Source organism: Lampetra fluviatilis, chromosome 27 (genome assembly GCF_964198595.1).
Source record: "Lampetra fluviatilis chromosome 27, kcLamFluv1.1, whole genome shotgun sequence".
Taxonomy (NCBI): Eukaryota; Metazoa; Chordata; class Hyperoartia; order Petromyzontiformes; family Petromyzontidae; genus Lampetra; species Lampetra fluviatilis.
This window is the reverse complement of record NC_136301.1, coordinates 11,736,908-11,757,069: the sequence shown is the minus strand read 5'-3', so window position 1 is coordinate 11,757,069 and position 20,162 is coordinate 11,736,908. Positions and strand designations below refer to the sequence as shown.

Here is a 20,162-nt window from a genome sequence, read left to right as displayed (position 1 = left end):
TGGGTAACGTTACGTAGATGGTTCAAAGAAAAGAACAAAAAACGAGAACGTTTCGATCACAACACAAGCGATCGTCATCAGGAGGAAAGCTACTGAATGCAGACTGTTTTATAGGGTAAAGACCTCGGGTCATAAACAAAGTGGTCGGGGCTAGTGATGTTAATGTGAGAAATTAGCATGTTTGTATAAGATCGGAGAGCGGCGTCCGTGACGAGTGCGCAAGTTTTTCAGTTTCAGTTCCATTTATTAGGTATAGGCGTGAGCCATGCGGCTCTTGACTCGGGTGCAACCGCAACAAAACAAAAACATGAACAAGAAACATCTTAAAGTGACTACACGCAACAGAAAAATTCTGGAAAAAACAGCAAAGTCTTCCAGAAAAAACACCGTATTTCAATGCTGTATGCAAAAGTCCCAGTTGGATGCAAGTCAAACATTAACAACCATAAGACAATGTAGATTAAAGTTATCAGACTAACTCTGTACTACAACAAAAAAACATGGCTAAACCAAAAGTTTTCAAAATCACCAAAATAAAGCTATAAAAACAATGTAACATTGATCATAATAATTGTGTTTCAAATTTAACAATAAACGATATACATAACATGTACGACCAAACTTTTCAGCCATAGCTGGCAGCATGAGTCACTGCATAAAAGCAGGAGTATCAGTAGCAGAATCAAACATTTTCAATACACCTTTAAAGATCAGCACACTATAATCAAACCTCAAGATCATACTTTGCAGCGGTGATCCGCAATGATACATTTGATTTCAAGCCATTCTGAATAGCAGTGGTAGCTAGGAGTGTACAACTCCTCTAGAGCAGTTTTGAGTGAAGATCTCACAGGTAGTGATCCAAGTTGAAGTTTATTGGCCGACCCTGGGGGCATCAATAGAAAAGGCCCTTCCTTCAGAATTTGAACGGCAATAAGGAATGTGAAGCTGGTAAATGAGCGAAGACCTTAGGTCACATTTGTTCTTCGAAACAGTGAGGAGATCCAGCAGGTAGTCTGCTAATCTCTCATTAACATAGGTGGCTATGTTAATGAGAGATTATCATGTTAATGCAAGATCGCAGAGCCACCACGACGCAGAGGTCGGCGTCCGTAGGTGGCCATGTTGGTGCGAGAAATTCAACCTGCTAATGTGAAATCGGAAAGCCGAAGCCACAGGGAAAAAAAACATCGGAAGGTGTCAGGAAGGGAACATCACAGCCAGTTATGACTTAAACTGGTTAATAACGTCCTCCCAATGATTGCTCAGTTTATACCCATTTTCTCCATTAAAGTTGTGTCTGTGTCTGTATATGTATAAGTGGATGGCTTCATGAACGAATCTTTGTTGATAGCCAGTGGGTTTGCAAACTACCTTTGTCTTAGAGAAATCAATTTCGTATGAGCCCACGCATTAAAACAATGATGATCCACGGCCGAGGTATTGGTCCTACAGTGTTTCAGATCTGCCTTATGTTCACGAACATGGTCCGAGACATGTCGCTTAGTTTCCCTCAATGTAACTACTGCCACAGACATAGCTTATAGTTTGTAGACGCCGGGGTATTGCATGTCAGGGATCACATCCTTCACAGATGAGATCAGATCACAGATTTTATGTACTGTGTTAAATCGAACCTGGATCTTGTGTTTGTTCATGATTTTGGAAATCTTTTTGGTGACTCCTGCTATGGCAAGGTGATGGTTTTGATTGGGTCCTCAGATGGTTCTTTCCAAACGGTTGGGGTGATAGCTTTACAAATTGTGTAGTCTGAATATCCATTCATCTTGGGAGCTTGGTGTATGTGTTCCAGTTCACTGGCTAGGTGATGGTCGGAAATGCATCGAGCTCTATGGTGTAGAGTTTTGATGAGTGAATTCTTCTCGGATGGATGGTGGTGGGAGTCAGGTTTTAGGTAGGCATCCATATGAGTGGCTTTCCTGTAGATAGTGTCCCATTGAGCCATCTGGTCTCTTTTCGATTAAATCATCCAAGAATGGTAGCTTGCCATCCTTTTCACTTCCATGGTTAATTTGACGGCTGGGTGTATAAAATTGATGTGGTTGAGTAATTGGTTCAGAGCTTCATCTTCTTGGTTCTTTCGGTAAAGTCACGTAGAAGGGAAGTAATAAAATAATAAAAATAAAACATAATAAAATGAAATAATTCTCACGACGTTTCGGCTACAACGCAAGCAGCCGTCTTCAGGTGAAGAATGAGACACTACCAAGCTAGGAGCTTATATATAAACTGGGTTGGAGGTGGAAGAGCGCCTTAACAAAAAAGAATGTGCATATGAAGAGGAATTTAGCATACATATTCATGGAAAATGCGTAGGAGGTGGGCGGGGGGGGGGTTCAGAGCTGGTTCAGAGCTGGTTGGCCATGTGGCCAGATGACGAACGTGTCATCTACGTACCTCTTCCACAAGGACGGACGTAGAGTGGATGCCTGGATGGCATATGTCTCAACATTTCTATGAAAAAATTGGCTACAACTGTAGATAAGGGAGAACCCATTGGGATACCTTCAATTTGTTTGTAGAATGTTCCATTCCAGATGAAGTAAGTGTTGGTGGGGCAGTGTCTCACCAGGGCCGGTACATCAGCATTCAGTCCTTGTTGGACCAAATCTTCAATGATTGCAATGGTGTCAGGCACAGGAACTTTAGTAAACAAAGACTACATCGAAACTAACGAGCAAATCACCTGGAGATTGTGAGATGTCCTTAATTAACGATACGAAGTGAGCTGAGTTAAGTACAGCTGAGGCAGTCTTACCAGTGAATGGTTGTAAGGTCTCAGACAAAGCGGGCCAGTTCGTAGGTGGGTGGGTCAATGGTGGAGACGATAGGATGAAGGGGTATGCCTTCTTTATGGATTGTTGGTAAGCCATACAATCTGGGTGGTCTAGCAGCAAGGGTTTTAAGGAAAACCGCTTGGTTGGTTTGATTAAAGATGTCGAATCGGTGATGATATTGTTGGTTTTCGTAATGAGGCTGTTTGTGGGATCTCTTTAAATTTTTGTATAGCTACCATCATTAAGTAGGTCCTGAATTTTGTTATTTTGTGGTTTTGTCCATGATGACTGTGGCATTGCCCTTGACGGCTGAGAGGATGACGATGTCATCTCTCTTTTTTTATTGAGACAGCTCAAAGCACTCATTCTTACTGATGTTGCTGATAGGTGTCTTCGTGTTTTTGATTGCAGCAATTTCCAATCTTGCCACGTCTGCAGTAATGTGTCCCAAACCCTTGAGGGCTACATCGACCTGGGAAATGATATCATCCACTGGGATGTGTTTAATGGTGACTGCAAAATTCAACCCTATAGCTAGAACCGATTTTAGGCTTTCGGAAATTAGACTGTTACTCTGATTGATAACAATCTTGTCAACGTCCAACTTTTTAACTGGCTTCTTCTTGGAAAGGTTGAACTTGGAAAACAGGTTATCTTTGCATTTAGCTGACATTGAGGCGGCTGAAGGGGCTGTGATGTTATCTACATGTTCCCAATCAGATGTAGACATTTTTTCCGTCAATGTGAAGTGTGATTTCAGGAGAGTCTGTCTAACATATCTAGTTCAAATCGGAGCAATCTATTCTCTCTGAGATCAGGGCTAAGTCGGCCCTGAACAAGATCCGTTTAGCAGAGGTGTGGACTCGAGTCATGTGACTTGGACTCGAGTCAGACTCGAGTCATGAATTTGATGACTTGCGACTCGACTTGGACTTGCATAACAATGACTTTGTCCCACCTATGAGATGTGGACTCGAGTCATGTGACTTGGACTCGAGTCAGACTCGAGTCATGAATTTGATGACTTGCGACTCGACTTGGACTTGCATAACAATGACTTTGTCCCACCTCTGCCGTTTAGCATTAGATATGACAGCAGCAGATATCAGTGTAAAGGTGATCGGCATTACATCGTGGCAGTAGTTACATTGGGGAAACTAAGCGACATGTCTCGGACCATGTTCGTGAACATAAGGCAGATCTGAAACACTGTAGGACAAATACCTTGGCCATGGATGATCATTGTTTGAATGCGGTGGGCTCACACGAAATTGATTTATCTAAGACAAAGGTACTTTGCAAACCCACTGGCTGTCTACAAATGATTTGTTAATGAAACCATCCATATATATAGACAGACACAATTTCAACCGAGAAGATGGGTACAAACTTCCGATGTAATATTTTTTCCTTTTACCCCGTGGTTTCGACTCTCTGATTTCACATTAGCAGGTTGAATTTCTCGTGCCAACTTGGCCACCTACGGACGCCAACCTCTGCGTCGTGGTGGCTCTGTGATCTTACATTAACATGCTAATCTCTCACATTAACATAGCAACCCGCAAACTCAGCGCGGACGCCACTCTCTGATCTTACATTAACATCCTAATTTCTCACATTAACATCCTAATTTCTCACATTAACATCACTAGCCCCGCCCACTTCCTTTATGACCCTAGAACTATACCCTATAAAACAGTCTGCATTCAGCAGAATTCCTCCTCTTTCCTCCTGATGACGATCGCTTGTGTTGTGATCGAAACGTCGTAGTTTTTTGTTATTTTCTTTGAACCATCTACATGACTTTACCAAAATACCAAAAAAATATGATCATAGAAAGTTTGAGATTCAATAATGTATCTCACTTCTCGTTGTCCCGGACTATGGTTGCGTTTAATACTGCTGCATAAGACAATGTATACTCATGTCAGGTGGAAAGTGTCCCCTGCTAATCTTGAATTGCGAAAAATAGGTTGTACATCACCAAGGAATACAGCTCATTAGCAAAAGGGCGTGGGGGGAGGTACATCTTATATATAAATGTAATTTTTTTGTCTGTCTACGTAAAACAAAAATAGCCAGGTACCATGCTCTGCACGGGACTAAGTACAATTTTCTTGTTTCTTTCGCTAAACTCACGTTGATGGAAACCTATTATTTAAATAATCACCATGCAAATATTACATTAATAATGTTTGTGTGCTGACAACTAATGTGCGTGTCTGCCACGATGTGTGTGTGTCTACGTCCGTGTGTATCAGTCGATGTGTGTGCGTGAGTTGATATATCTGTGTCAGTCGATGTGTGTGTTAATGAATCTGTGTGCGTGGTGTGTGTGTACACAACTAATTTAACAATTAGGCTACTAAATTTGTAAATAATAATGTGTGTGTCTAAGTCCATGTGTGCGTGCGAGTCCATTAGTATGCAAGTCGACAGGTGTGTGTGTCAGTCGATGTGTATGTGTTAGTCATTGTGTGCGTGGTCTGTGTGTGTAGACAACTAATATTTTTATATTTATATAGTACATTTTAAAATATTTATGTGTGTCTAAGTCCATGTGTGCGTGCGAGTCGATGTGCATGTCTGCCTCGATGTGTGTGTGAGTCGATGTGTCTGTGTGTGAGTCGGTGTGTGTGTGTGTGAGAGTCGATGTGTGTGTGTGTCTGGGTCGATGTGTGTATAAGTCCATGTGTGTGGGTCCATTTGTGTGTGTATGCGTCGATGTGTGTGTGGGTTGATGTGTGTGTGTCAGTCGATGTGTGTGAGATTTGATGTGTGTGTGTGTGAGTCGATGTGTCTGCCACAATGTGTGTGTGTACCCATGTGAGTACGTCCATTTCTTTGTGTGTGTGTATAGGTCAATGTATGTGTGTGAGTTGATGTGTGTGTGTGAGAGTCGATGTCTGTGTGCGTGAGTCGATATGTGTCAGTCATTGTGTGTGCATGCATCCATCTGAGTGTGTAAGTCCATTTCTGTGTATGTGAGTCAATGTGTCTGTGTAAGTGAAAATAAAAAAAATCAATTGTGTGCATCTAAATCGATGCGTGTGATTGGATGTATGAGTGTGCGAGTCGCTATGTGTGTTTGTAAGTCGATGTGTGTGTGTGTGGGTTGATGTGTGTATAAGTCGATGTGTCTGTGTGTGTAAGTTGATGTGTGTGTGCGAGTCTGTGTGTGAGTCGATGTGTTTGTAAGTCGATGTGTTTGTAAGTCGATGTGTGTCAGTCGATGTGTGTGTTAGTCAATGTGTGTGCGTGGTGTGTGTGTAGACAATTAATATTTTAAAATAATAACGTGTGTCTTAAGTCCATTCGTGCGTGTGAGTCGATGTGCGTGTCTGTGTCGATATGTGTGTGTCGCTATGTGTGTTCGTGGGTTTCTCACTAACAGCACTTGCCCCTACAGTCTGTTAAGGCTATATGGGGGATCTTTGTCTTTGAATCCATGTGTGTGTGAGTCGATGTACGTGTGTGTAAGTCGATGTGTGTGCGAGTCGATGTGTGTGAGTCGATGTGTGTGTGTGCACGTCCATGTGTGTGTCTATGTGTGTGTGTGAAAGTCCATGTGTGTGTGTAAGTCGATGTGTGTGTGCGAGGCGCTGTGTGTGCAAGTCAATTTTTGTGTGCGTGTCAGTCCAAGTGTGCGTGTCAGTCCAAGTGTGCGTGTCAGTCCAAGTGTGCGTGTGAGGCGCTGTGCGTGTAATTCCATGTGTTTGTGTGTGCGAGTCCATATGTGTGTGTGTTGTAAGTCGATGTGTGTGTGTGGGTCCAAGTGTGCGTGTAAGTCAATTTGTGTGTGCGTGTCAGTCCAAGTGTGCGTGTCAGTCCAAGTGTGCGTGTGGCTCTATGTGCGTGTGTGAGTCGATGTGTGATTGTCTATGTGTGTCAGTCTATGTGTGTGTACGTCGATGTGTATGTGTAACTCCATGTGTGTGTATCTCAAATCGATGTCTGTGTGAGTCCAGCTCGTATAATTATATCACTTTGAAGTAGCATATTTGGAATTCATACACCTGTCTGACACTTATCATGATTGGTTTCTACCTAGGCCAGCTGCACTTGCTAACTCTCAACAGCCCACACAAATGTGTACATCATGTACACAGATTGGTACAAAATTGTATGTTTTGAGTGTTGCATATCACTAAGCATATAACAAAGTCCATTTAAACCCAACCGCATGGGTGCAATACACCACTATTACCATTCTGGTAAGTTTCTCGTTTGAAGTGACCACCTGCAGCTGTATTACAGTATTTTGATAAAAAGCAAGCCTTCACATCACTCAAAGACCTGTGATAAAGGTGATAATGTTGGTGCCAATTCACGAATTGAATGTTTCTGAGTATGCACATGCTGCTCAAAAGCACTTCGAGTCGAGAATAAATTGAGCTGGTTATTAACGTAACTATCATGAAAAATAAAGAGATGGGACTACAAGAATTTTGTTCTCAATTTACGGCTGTGAATGTTTGCAAGTGCATCTTTGCTCCATGAGACTGATGTAATGCATTTTTTTGTAGTTCCTCTTTTTACTTGAAGAGTGGCTACAATTCCTTTCAGTGTAAGGTGGTGTAAAAATGATCAAACACAGCGAGAAGAATTAATGACAGTTTTGAGCGAAGGCTACTGCCGTTGTCTTGCCTCAAAGAAAATCAGTGCCAAATGATTGTCAATGAAAGCAATATTTTAACGGTGGATCTTGGAAGCAAAAACGTTGTCGAAAGAGTAATTAATGCAAAGAAATTGTCTTCATGACAGTTAATGATATCTCAGCGCATCCTTTAAGGAATTCAACTTCACATGACAAAACCTGCCTTCACGAGGAGGTTCTTCATGCAGTGATCTAGCCGTTGGGGATTCATCAATAAAACTATGAAGGACATTTGAACCTTATGGCGGTACCCTGGGGCACCATAGTACCCCCTTCTCTCGCATAATGTCCTTGATGCATTCAATTTTAGTCTGTTGATGGTCGGTGATCGGGTAATCGACTCATCTCGACAAGCTGTACACAATGCACGATGATGCATACGAGCGTTCAGGGTTTCAGCGCAATCGTCCTCGCTGAGTTTCGACATCGCAGAGGAGCACTGATTTCGTTTTCATTGGTACCCCAGTCGCGGAGTTAAGTACACCCCTGGAAAAAATAGTGTCCCAGAAATAAAATATTTAATTGGCTCGGCCATTTTGTATTATGTGGTACCCTGGGTTACCACCATAAGGATAATTTGCTAACTGCTTCAAACTAAAACCTGATGCTATCTGGCCATGGGTTGGAGGGTATTCCGTGGGCCTGACCTCATTAAATAAACTTGACAGTAACTAAAAGAACTACAATCTTTCCTCGGTTCACTTCACCCCTCCCCACTCTACGTACACTGACAAGACAAGTCAATGCTCACTTTAAACGAACTCTCAACAAAGCCATCAACATTTGTGGGTGACTGACATGGAAAGCTATGAAAACGAAATGTTTTCATTTCAAGGTATCTTCAAAATGGTTCTTCAGTGTTAAGACATCGTTCTGACAGTCAGCAACTTTCACGGTTGCTGGACAATCATAAACAGCTCTTTGTCAATTCACTGCTGGATGAACACCTCACCATGTCGTGTCGGTCATGGAAGGTGACTGTACTTTAGCATGTTGGCCAATGTGGGTTGGTAAATGGGGTGGGGGGGGACCCCAGGACCAGTTTAGATATCACTCAACACTTATGTTAGCCATGGCCTGGAATCAAACTCATACATTAACCAAATTATATTCAGTTCTTCAACTGGATACACATATTTGAGCCGATAAGTTGTCTGCAATGAGAGCAGATGCCTTCAGGATAAGGTGATTCTAGCAATGCACTGTAACCAGTGCTGGCCTTAAATGCCTTTGGTTGAGTGGAACTTAAATGCTCTCAGGCCATATCACCCATAGTGGCATGCCACACTGCATCAACAACAGCACTGCACCATGACCAAGATGTTGCCTCTTCACTGTGGCAGATATGAATATTGACCAGAGAATGTGGGCAACTCTTCCGAGGTGTTATCTTGACAAAAACCAGCCTTCACGAAGCAACTTCATTGAGAGAATTTGAAGAAAACTAATAATCCAAGCTCTTCGGGAGCAATGCTAAGATTCTTCACTGTGTATTTTAGAAACTTTTGTTGTACAAAAATCTGGCAATCGACACCACCACCCTTGTTTGTTTGCCAACACGACAATTCTCAAGGCTCTGTACGATGCGGTTTCTTCACTCCACCTCTACCTGAGGTTTCTTCTCGTATGTTCCCTCTCTCTGCAGAGTGTCTGTCCATAATGTTGTCGAATGTGGTCTTCAAATTGTCATGGCCGACCGGAGCAAGCGTGTTTATTAATAAAAACCCCAGCTTTGCCATGGTTGTCGATGAGTGGAAGCTTCCTTTGAGGCAGAGCTCGCGCAGCTGCCAAGGTTGCAGAGGTGCACTCAAATAACCTTGCAACCATATTCTTAAAAGCAACAAAAGACAATGCACATTCGTTTTGCACAACAGCTGATAGTTTAATAAGCAAGAAACACATTACGTGCACACACACGAGCAGGTTTCCACGAGAATTATGGCTTCCTAAAAAGTAGTTTCTTAAGTTAAAGGAGACTAAATAATACAATGCACACAAACAACATCCTCATGGCATGCTAGCATGTTTTAAATGTCTCATCAAAACGAGAATTTTCACTATCAGGCTTCACTTTGTTTTTGCTACTTCATACTGCTATGAAACTCAAACTGACCTTTTTAAGTATTTGAATCTCTTTAGAGTTGCCCTTTCAAGTATCTTTCTGGCCAACTTCTGGTGCCCTATTTAGTTCTTTATCTTCGTGGTGGAGATGTTTCCAGTGACTGACAGAACACCAGCAAGAGCGATTCTCCCCAATTACCTGTTTTTGTTATGAAAACCGTTACAAAATAAGTGTCATGATTAGTTTGGTCGTGATTAAGTTCAATGATTCATAATAATTTTTTTGCTTTGTTTTCACTGTAAGGTTTTATACGGTTTCTCATTTATTGTTCTCATTTGCTCTTAACCCATTCGCTCCATTCACCCAAAAATTATATGGGTATCTATTTTGCATGAATCTGAAAGAAACGATTCGAACACGCAACATTAGATGTATTGCTAAGTGTAAAAATTGTTTTCACTGATGAATTGATACATCTGTGCGTATTGTGAGCACTCATGAACCCCACACTTTGTACCATCAGGTGGAAATCCATGCCTTATGACCATTAAACACATTGCAGTACTGGACTGTAAAACTAATTTCATCTCCTGAACATGTGGCAACGAACAAAACGTTGCCATAGCTTGCACCTCTTCTCTAACTTAAGTTACAGATCATCACCACTGTTCACAATCCAACGTAATTTCCTTCAATATTGTTCATTCGTTCATTAACCACGTTTAATGGTTTCTTGGCATTTGAAAACTTAAAAACAGCATTCACTAAATCTTTGGCGGTGCATCAATGAAGACGACATCCAAGAGCAATTCTAAATCATGCATGCAAAGGATTGAACCAAATGCTCTCCAGCTATTTGTCCCACTGTTGAATACAGGCCAATCTTTCAAAACACTACCCTTCACAAACAGCTACCTCACATTCTAGATTTGAAGCTTTCGTGACTGCAAGGATTCATACTCTTAGGTTTTTTCGGTAAAGTCACGTAGGTAAAACAAATTTTAATTAATAAAAGTAAAATAAAATAAAACAAATTAAAAAATTCACGACGTTTCGGAAGCAACACAAGCCTCCGTCTTCAGGTGGAACAGTCACAGCCATGACAGCTGTATCAAGTAAATGAGAGATCACAAGAAATACTACCCCGTATATATAATGGTTGAGGGGGGAAGGGCCAGGAACGGCACACTTTTTTTTATTAATATGGTAAGGTGAGGCTTAAGACCAAGAGTAGACTGTATAACAAAGGACTGAGCCTTTGTTATGGAGAGGTGCGGTTTGTAACTAACACATGGCAAACATGACAAAAGTGTGAAAAAAGAAAAGCAAGTAAAAAACTAAAACTGGTAAAACAACAAACTGGCTGTCTATCAATGACCTGTAATAGTTGTCTGTCAAATAAGATGGTCCAAATAAGTGTCGTTACATATTTTTTGCATGGTTAATCACATCTTTCCAATGATTACTCAGTTTGTAACCCTCGTCACGGTTGAAATTATGTCTGTGTTTGTATATTTGTATGGCTTCGTGTACAAAACTTTGATGGTAGCCAGTAGGTTTGCAGAGCACCTTGGTCTCGGAGTAAGCTACCTCACACTGCTCGATGTTGGAATCCCCTCAAATAATATATTTTCGCAAGTTTTTAACAATCTTGCTCAATTCAAGAAACATGATATCTGAACTATTACATTGCGGACTGCTTGGGTATTTGAGACTGTGCTCAGCAACAGCTTTAGTGTTTGTGTGTGCATTATACTAAAAACAATAAAGCTCTAAAATGTGATGTTTCTCGACACTCAAATGAGCAATCAAGTGGCACTTATAGCAGATGGAGGCAGTGAGCATTTTCATGTTCCCATGGCAAGGGCCAGTCTTTCCATAAGATAACCTCCTTAAGCACAAGATAAACTATATGTAATGGGCGGTATTTCTAAAAACAACACTCAAGTAAATGGCACAAACACTTTATTTACATTGCCATAATCCCATTATAAATTCCCCGTCATTCCCACCCCACCCTTGGCCTAAAGGAGCGTCATCAAAAGCCTAGCAATTATAATTATGCTTGTTAAACCATAAAAGCCTCACGGGCAGCGTCAATCCTCTTTTTCAGGAGGATCCTGCCAAGTTTTTGCAATAGGGGGCTATGTATACATTCCAAATTGGTAATATGCAGGTAAATTTTCTATACCCTCACTCACATATTAATTGACGCATTATACATTTACAAATATAAATGGTGCCAAACTGTTTCTAGTAATATCCAATGGATGAATTGTCAAGTTCATTAAGGTTTGGATCTAACAGTCTCCGGTTTGCCCCTGATCTGCAGATAAACTGTATTTGAGAACTGTGGTTGTACAGCACTTTAATTATCACCTTGATTTACTGCAAAAGGATTTCAATGGCGATTTGCAGCAACACTCAAGTGGAGGTCAAGAGTGCATGTTTAAGTGAAATGTGTAGAATGTACATACAACATAATGGGATAAGTCAAATTATGCTAATGTAACTATTATTTGTGTTTAGGCTTTCACAACTTCTGGTTAAATAAAAAAAATCATGGAAAGTTGGAAGCACAATGTATTATAATTAGCACGTTATTTCCATAAAATGTGTCCACCTAATTTTTCTGTTTATCACCATCAATAATATTCCTGACACTAAACAAAGGCTTCTTTGCCTGTTATATATATATTTTTAACATACCCTGCTAGATTATGGAACTTGTAATTTTCAATTCCTAAGTCTATTTGTTGTCCATATCCTACAAATACTGGGTGTACGTTGCTATTTGGATTCCTCCAGTCTAAATAAAGATTCTGATATTCGTTAATAAAGGTCTTCCACCAAGAGTACATTTAAAATCATGATTGCAGCCCCCACAAGTTCAATGATGCTATGAGCACGGATGGAATTTAATTCCACTTCATGGCAAGATGTGTTCTGTAATCACCTAATTTAGATAATTATGGTAAATTATGCTCAATTTATCTCGATAAACTAAAATTACAATTTCAACAAGTAGGCTCGATGTACAACACAGGTGGGTGGGACTCCAAGTTTAAGACATTGCAAATAGATCACTTTAGACAAAATGTCCAACACGGAATCGATTACCTTTTGTGGATGCCCAAAAAAGGTGTGGTGCAGTTAACATGACTGTGGTGGTTGCCGTAATAGCGGCAGTGACCGTGGCGTTTTTTGGGTATAACTACGACTACTACAGTGTATTTAGTTATATAGTTATTTTTCAGAAGCAACCTGGCCACATCCGATAGTTCAACGAAGTGGCTTGTTATGTGGAAATGTATGGAAGACAAATACTCTAAACAAATTACTCTAAACGTGCAAAGAAACCCGGAGGACACAGAAAAATCCATGTGACTACAGGGTGAACATGCAAAGTGTCAGGGTCGGGATCGAACCCACGACCTCCTGTATACTAGGCAAGGTAGATAACATTTCGCCACTGTGGCGTGATAAGACCCCATTACTCATCCAGGAGAGCCTCAATGAGCTTCAACTCTTTCCGAGTGGGTGCTGCAATTGGGTGAGATGTTTGGCCGATTAAATAAAAATGTGTTTGTAAAGTGGCTGTGAATGGTGGTGAGTTTTAGTGGCTTTGTTTTTATGAGTGTTTATGGTGTTGTGGTGGTCATATAGGTTTTGGTACGTGTAAAAATGGGGGGGGGGACTTACAACCTCCATCATTGCACTGTCTGATAATATAAGACTACGGTACACACTTTTCTCAAACTTTGGCCAATTACCTTACTTCAAAGCAAACACAAGTCAAAGTATTGATTTATAGTTGGAGACACTCTACAAAGTGCTGCATTTAACACATTGGGGACTTTCGATTATTGCGTATGGCAGCAATAATGTTCAGGAGCTAAATGAACCTTACGGCGGGACCCCGGGGTCCCAAATAAACGTAAGTCAAAATCCTAATTAATTAATTTATGGCGACTCCGTCCCACCGCACACAAACGCCGCGACCCACCTGGCGCGGATCATTCTGTTGTCATGTCCAAGCACAGCAAGGACGATTGTGCAGAATAGCTGAACAAGCGAATGCACTCCATGTTCGGGTATGGGCAGTATCATGAGTCTTATCCAAAGCTGCTCAAGCTGCTCAAACTGCCTACACGACTTAAGTCCTTTATTTGTCATTACGGTATGCATAATACAGTGAAACGGCTCTCTTCTCTTCATTATTATTTGTGACCTACCAATATCTGCAGCCAGGATAAATCGATGACAATCCTATACCTGCAGATATTTAACAGATGAGATGCGTTGCACCGTTAATTCCTCCAGGTTGATATTGATCTTGTCCATATGCATCTGTGCAAATAGGTTTTGTTTACGGCTAAGCCAGTCACCACATACTGCTCATATCAATGCGGATAAGAGGAGCGGCGACCCACCACTCTGTAGAGAAACATTGGTATAAACGCTTCTTGCAATATGAACAGCGCATTAAGAACGCGTATTATTCACGCTTTTATTTAACTCACTCTGTCTGTTGTATCCTCAAATCTTGTAACTCAATTATTACCCACTTCCCAATGTGCTATCGACTGCAAACTTGGTATACTTATGTCATACTGATGACAATACTATATTCTATCATAAAAACACATATTTTAAAACATTATTTTACACGCTTTTTACACGCTTTTAATTAACTCACTGTCTGTTGTATCCTCAACTGTCTGTTGTATCCTCAACTCTGTTGTTGTATCCTCAAATCTTGTAACTCAATTTTAACCCACTTCCCAATGTCGTATCGACTGCAAACTTGATATACGTATGTCATACTGATGACAATACTATATTCTATCATAAAAAAATATTTATTTTTAAGCGATCTTTTTTTTATATCGTATGTCTCGGCTTGGGTCTAATTGTCCACGCTAAACTCACGTTGGCTGCAAATCACCAGTCACTTTCGTTATGGCAAGCTTCGGGGCCACTTCCTGGAGTCGTGGAGTTCTGCCATTACTAGTAAAAGCGTGTTTAAAAAAAAAAGTATTTTTAAATATTACTTATTTTATGTAGTTTTTCGATAGTGTATTAAAAAATAGAGGTACTGCAGGCAAGTAGTTTTCAGTTATAAAGGCATAGTTTAACAAGACAACACTTGCCACCATCCTTCAAACCCATTGGCGAAAAACAGCAAAGTTTTTGTTTACATTATAATGTTTATGTGAGAGCCGGGGGCTTATGGGACCCCGGGGTGCCGCCATAAGGTTCAAATGTCAATGTTGAGGTCTGGATAGTAACGTGAGTTCGTGTAGCGTAAATAAAGTGGAAAGTTCCAAGTGGACACTTGAACGATATCTTAACACCGGTGTACTGTAGTTGCATTTTTCTAATATCGTCAACATTGTGATAGTTTACCGATTTGGTAGTTGTTATGTTCGGTGGTATTATGTTGTGGTGATTGTCGATAGTGGTGCTGATGGTTGGCTTGAGGTGGTGGTGTTGCGTTTGGAGGTGGTGGTGTTGCGTTTGGAGGTGGTGTAATGGTTGATGGTGGGGTTTTGTGGTTAACGGTAGTTATATTTCAATTTTTTTGTATTTCACAAGGTAAGGCCCACTGAGCTATGTAGCTCTTTTTTAGAAGCGACCAGGCCACAAATGATAGTTCAACTAAGTGAATTATCACGTGGAAACTGATTAAAGCCAAATAGTCTAAACGCGTGATGTTGATTCTAAATGAGGGAAAACCCGGGGGGAAATCCACGCGACCACGGAGACACGCAAACTCCAAATATACAGCAGGAGGCGTCAGGGTCAGGATCGAACCCATGACCTCCTGTATACCAGGCGAGGAAGTTAACATCTCATCACGGAGTGACACGCAAACTCCAAATATACAGCAGCAGGCGTCAGGGTCAGGATCGAACCTATGACCTCCTGTAGATCAGGCGAGGAAGTTAACATCTCGCCACGGTGTTGTGGTAGTTGCTTGTCGTGTTGTGGTCGATGTTGAGATTTAAACTACGGGAGTGCCTCGTTACGGTTCAAGTTGTGATTGTGGTTGTGTTTTTGGAGTTGTGCTTGGTGGCGCTGTTGTGGATGCCGCTGTGATTTAATTTGTGCTCATCGGCTATCGCTGTTGTGGTTTGAGCAGTGTTAATGGAGTTGTAGTCAATTCGCACTTAGAAGGCAATTGCTGCGCTTCAAGTTGTGGTGGCGATACGCGAGTTGAGATCGCGACAGTGGGGCTTAGTGGTGGTGCTGTGGTTTGGTTATTAAATGCCGGTGAATTCGCACCACAATGCAATAGTTGACTCGAGTAGTTTGTAATTGTTTACACTTGTATAGCACACACACAAGCCCTGCGTGAAACATTAACTACCCCCACCGTAATCCATCCGTATGGACATCCATGCGGGCCACCTCAGACACAAACGCCTCACCACCACCACCTTCCTCACCCTACCCCCCTACCCCCCTACCCGGTCGCCATTACAACCCGCGGGTCACAACTACCGGGCAACGAGAACTTCTCCCAGCCAGAAGCAAAACCAACCTTCCGAGTCAAGACGACACCACACAACAAAATGCGGACCACAATGGCTAGATCACGTCGGCCTGTCCCCGTCAGGCGAGGCGTACTCACCTCGGCGGCGGATGGAGATGGTGGGTAGGGGGGTGGTGGCGGGGGGTCTCCCGGTTGCCCCGGGACTCTCAGAGCGTGATGGAAACCACCCCCACGCGAGCGTCGTCGTGACGGTAGTAACGAAAACGGTGAAGAATTGTGGATACCTTTGGCGGAAAATTATAAAAGTGGCGGGAATGGACAGAGCCGCGCTAGCCCAGCGTGGCGCGCCACCGCCGCCGGACTCAGCCGTGAACAAAAGGCGACGGGCGTGCGAGCGCGTATCCCTCCGCGCTCTCGGAGTGACGAGGCGGGCGCTGTGGGGGTGGGGGCGGCTCACACGGCCCGGAGGCCGCGTCACACCGCCACCGGCCCCGCCCACACTCGCTTTTCGGACCTCGTGTGTTTGTCGCCTTGCGCCGACAGCAAGTAGTCCAACCCCAGCCTCGGTTTTTTTTTGTTATAAACCTCATTAGGGCGCAGCACTTAAAAAATAAATGCTATTCGAGCAAGCGTGTCAATTATGTTGGCTATGCTTCACCACTAACGCTGGCCAGTGCAAGTTGGTGGAACGCAGAGTGGTTCTGAGCGTTGTTAAAGTGAAACCCAATCATTCTCGATGAGGAACAAGTTTTGCTCGCTGGAGGGACGGGCGGATGGAACGGTCACGTCCAAGTGACGTCATTAAAATACATTTCTGCGCATATGATGTGAATGCTGAGGGCTTATTTTCGCTCCGTCTTTCGCACACAAATGGGCCGATAACATAGTTATGAGTTTGTTTAGTAGTGCTTGTGGTGTATGCATACCTGCCAACCCATACGGTTTAACCCGTATTCTTGTACATGGAAATTGAGTTTTCAGGTGCATACGGTGTACAGCCGTTTCAATACGGGGAAAAAAACTAATTTTGTCTATTGTTTGTGTTTCTCCCTTGTGATGGGACTTTGTAGAATGAACGTTGAGATTTATAAGGGCACGGGGCACTGGCGGAGCTAGTGGGGGTGGGGTGGCACGTGCCCCCCCTCCCTTAATGATCTGATCGAAATCCCTAATTTCGATCAGATCATTGGGGTTTATTAGTGACTAGCTGTACTACCCGGCTTCGCCCGGGACTTGGATCCACCACGCCCGGCCGCCTTGGTCTCCCCAGAGGCGATGTTCACACACCACACCAGTTGCTCGTTTGTTGCATGTCGGGAAGTACGCTAAACATTTTGAACAGACACACATATTCACAACTTTGCCTTTTATATCTATGGAGATAAATCGGCATTTTGCGACCCCCCACTGCCACTGTGTAGCATATTATTATGTACCAGAGACTCTATGAGATGATAGGACAATAGTCTGAGTCCATAATTGGCAATAAGTAACGGCAAAGCAGTTATAAGTGACTCAGAATTGTGTGCTGTTGCGTATACAGTACACGACTTCCCTGAAGGCATTCACCTTCAGCGAGTGCGATTGTGGTGCCACAGCAACGGAGCAACTCCGCCAGCGCTGCTATCCCCTCGCACCCCTCCACGAGAACGCACGCACACCCCCACTAAGCACACACATGCACCCACGTAGGGTCTCGTGGGGGGGTCACTTGGTACCATGGGTTTTTACCCGAGGGGCCCCGAGTGGGGATGTCCCATGGTTTCCCAGTTCCAGGAGTTTGGCCGACCCCCCCCCCCCCCTAGGCCGAATTGTAATAAAGGACTTCGCCGACACACTGCTGGGTCTCCGTCTCTCTCTCTTTATTCTCGTTTGACGCTCGCACTCCGCTGGTCCCGACAGCGGACCGGCTGCTCCTCGCATGTGCCCCGCGCGCGCCTTCCGTCCATCGCACCGCTCCCCGCTCCCGCACACCGTTGGCTGACGGTGTGCTCGAAGCGTCTCCAGCCACGTGGCTGATGGCGCGGGTACCCTTCGGCCACCCAACGTGGTCCTGCTCCGTGACTCCACCAACTGACCCGGAGCCTCTTCCGGATCCCACCTATATTCCCTTCACCACGTGATCCTGTCTCCACCCTCTCACCACGCCCTTCACCGAACCTTCCAGATCCCGACCTCCGCATAGCTCCCCGCTGGCTCCGCCCTTAGGTTCCGCGCCTGCTCTCCTCACATCCGATTGGACCGGAGGTGAGCGGCGGACCTTCACATACGCCCCCATACTGGGCCCCGCCCCAATACCCCGGGCCGTATGATTGGCCCAGAGCCGAGCAGTGAAACCCCGCTTACGCTCGCATAACATAGCGCTGCTATCACCTCGCACCCCTCCACGAAAACGCACGCACACCCCCACTAAGCACACACATGCACCCATGTAGGGTCTCGTGGGGGGGTCACTTGGTACCATGGGTTTTTACCCGAGGGGCCCCTAGTGGGGATGTCCCCTGGTTTCCCAGTGCCAGGAGATTGGCCGACCCCCCCCCCCCAGGCCGAATTGCATTGCGGCCCCAGTGAATTAGCTTAAAATTGTATGGGCACGAAGAAGCTCACCGAACGAACCGCAATGAGAACACTCACAGCACAGGGAAATAGGGCCTCAGGGGCAAACGCTCAGGGAGCAGTGCATAAGAATAGGTGGGGGGGAAATTCCTGAGCCGACTGAAGCTGGACATCCGCGGGACGGCCACCCCGCCCAAACCGGGTGTGGCGGGGGTGGGGAGGGCGGGTGCGTAAACAATGGGTGAAGGCGCACCGGAGGATATCGTTCCAGGTAAGGGCGGGGTATCGGTTTAAAATCGAAAGGTCGGCGCCCGACTGACCGAGGGGACAATGGCAGGGGGAAGAGAAAAAACGTTGAGCAGTTCTCCTCGAGCGGTTGAGCTACCCGGTCCGACTCCCAGCCGCTCGCAGCGTCCGAGCGATGCTGACGAGTGCCGCTACAATCCGACCCCAGGCAGAGACCTCTCGAGCCGTCGTCCCTCCGACACCCACCACGTCCGTACGACCCCGTGAGTACGTCTGCAAGGTGAGAAGTAGGGGGAGAGTACACTCAGGGATTGAATAGGGGTAGGCTAGGTACTGCTCATTTGGTATTTACTCTGGACCGCCCAGGGCTTGCTATAGACACGCTATTAATAAACTTTATCACAGAGCACTGACGCCGCATGATTTCTGTGTGTATGGGGAGAGCGTAGGTGTGGTGTGAGTACGTCCAGGCATTTGAAGCGCGCGTGTATTCAATCATAAACGATCGCTGACGCTCGCGTGCGTGTTTACACAGCGTGTGTTTAAGTAGCAATGATCGCATTAACGGTTGTACGCGCGTATATTATCATCAATACGGCCGTCGTTTTGCCCGCGTGCCTGTGCCTGCGTGCGTGTTTGCACAGCGGATTAAAGCCGACCCACAGGAGGGGTGAGGGGCGTGTGCATATTCATACGGCTATTTTTAGCGCGAGCCGTGGCGAGCAAAGGTGTGAATCCTCGGGCATGCGCGTGCACGCAGCCACCTCCGCATTAGTGGTGGTGTACGTGGGGAGTGTGCGGGATAACTCCAGGCGGTGGGGAGCCAGTCACTAGCCATGTCCTTCAGATAGGACGCTGGTGCGGGGAGGCCGATCACTCGATCGACGGCAACCCGGCGAGAAGGGGCGGAGGAGCCCCCACACGATGCCAATCACACGGTTCGAATTCGACCCTCGATCGATGGCTGAGACATCGCCGCACACGCGTCGAATAAAATGTAAGGGACAAGTCCTTACTAACAACTATCATTTTTCATTGCTGGAGGGGTTGCCCCCCCTACCTGAAAATCCTGGCTCCGCCATTGGCACAGGGTGAGTAATAAGGTGTGATTTGGTCTGTAATAATGTAGGCTATTAATGGGTTGACAGGTATGTGTATGTATGTTGAACTTATTTCGCACTGTACGTAGCCAACCGTGCTAATCGGAGGTGCGGTGTAAAATTCCGATGAATGCTCTATCCCCTTTCCATAGGGAATGTGGAGTTTCCACCGCTGGTTTAGAAGGTAGTCGTTATTTTACCGATCACGCCATTGCCTCTTGATGATGTGAGAGGATGACCACCG

At 44.4% G+C, this 20,162-nt stretch overlaps 1 protein-coding gene across 1 annotated transcript in view; it reads right to left on the bottom strand.

Moving 5' to 3' along the window:
- The window catches only part of KDM3A (lysine demethylase 3A), a 59,971-nt gene extending 43,523 nt beyond the window's left edge, over nt 1–16,448 (bottom strand). The window contains exon 1 of the mRNA XM_078869241.1: nt 16,155–16,448. The gene's annotated coding sequence lies outside the window, so the exon portion shown is untranslated. The remainder of the gene's footprint in view (nt 1–16,154) is intronic.
- Between the last annotated feature and the right edge of the window lie 3,714 nt (nt 16,449–20,162).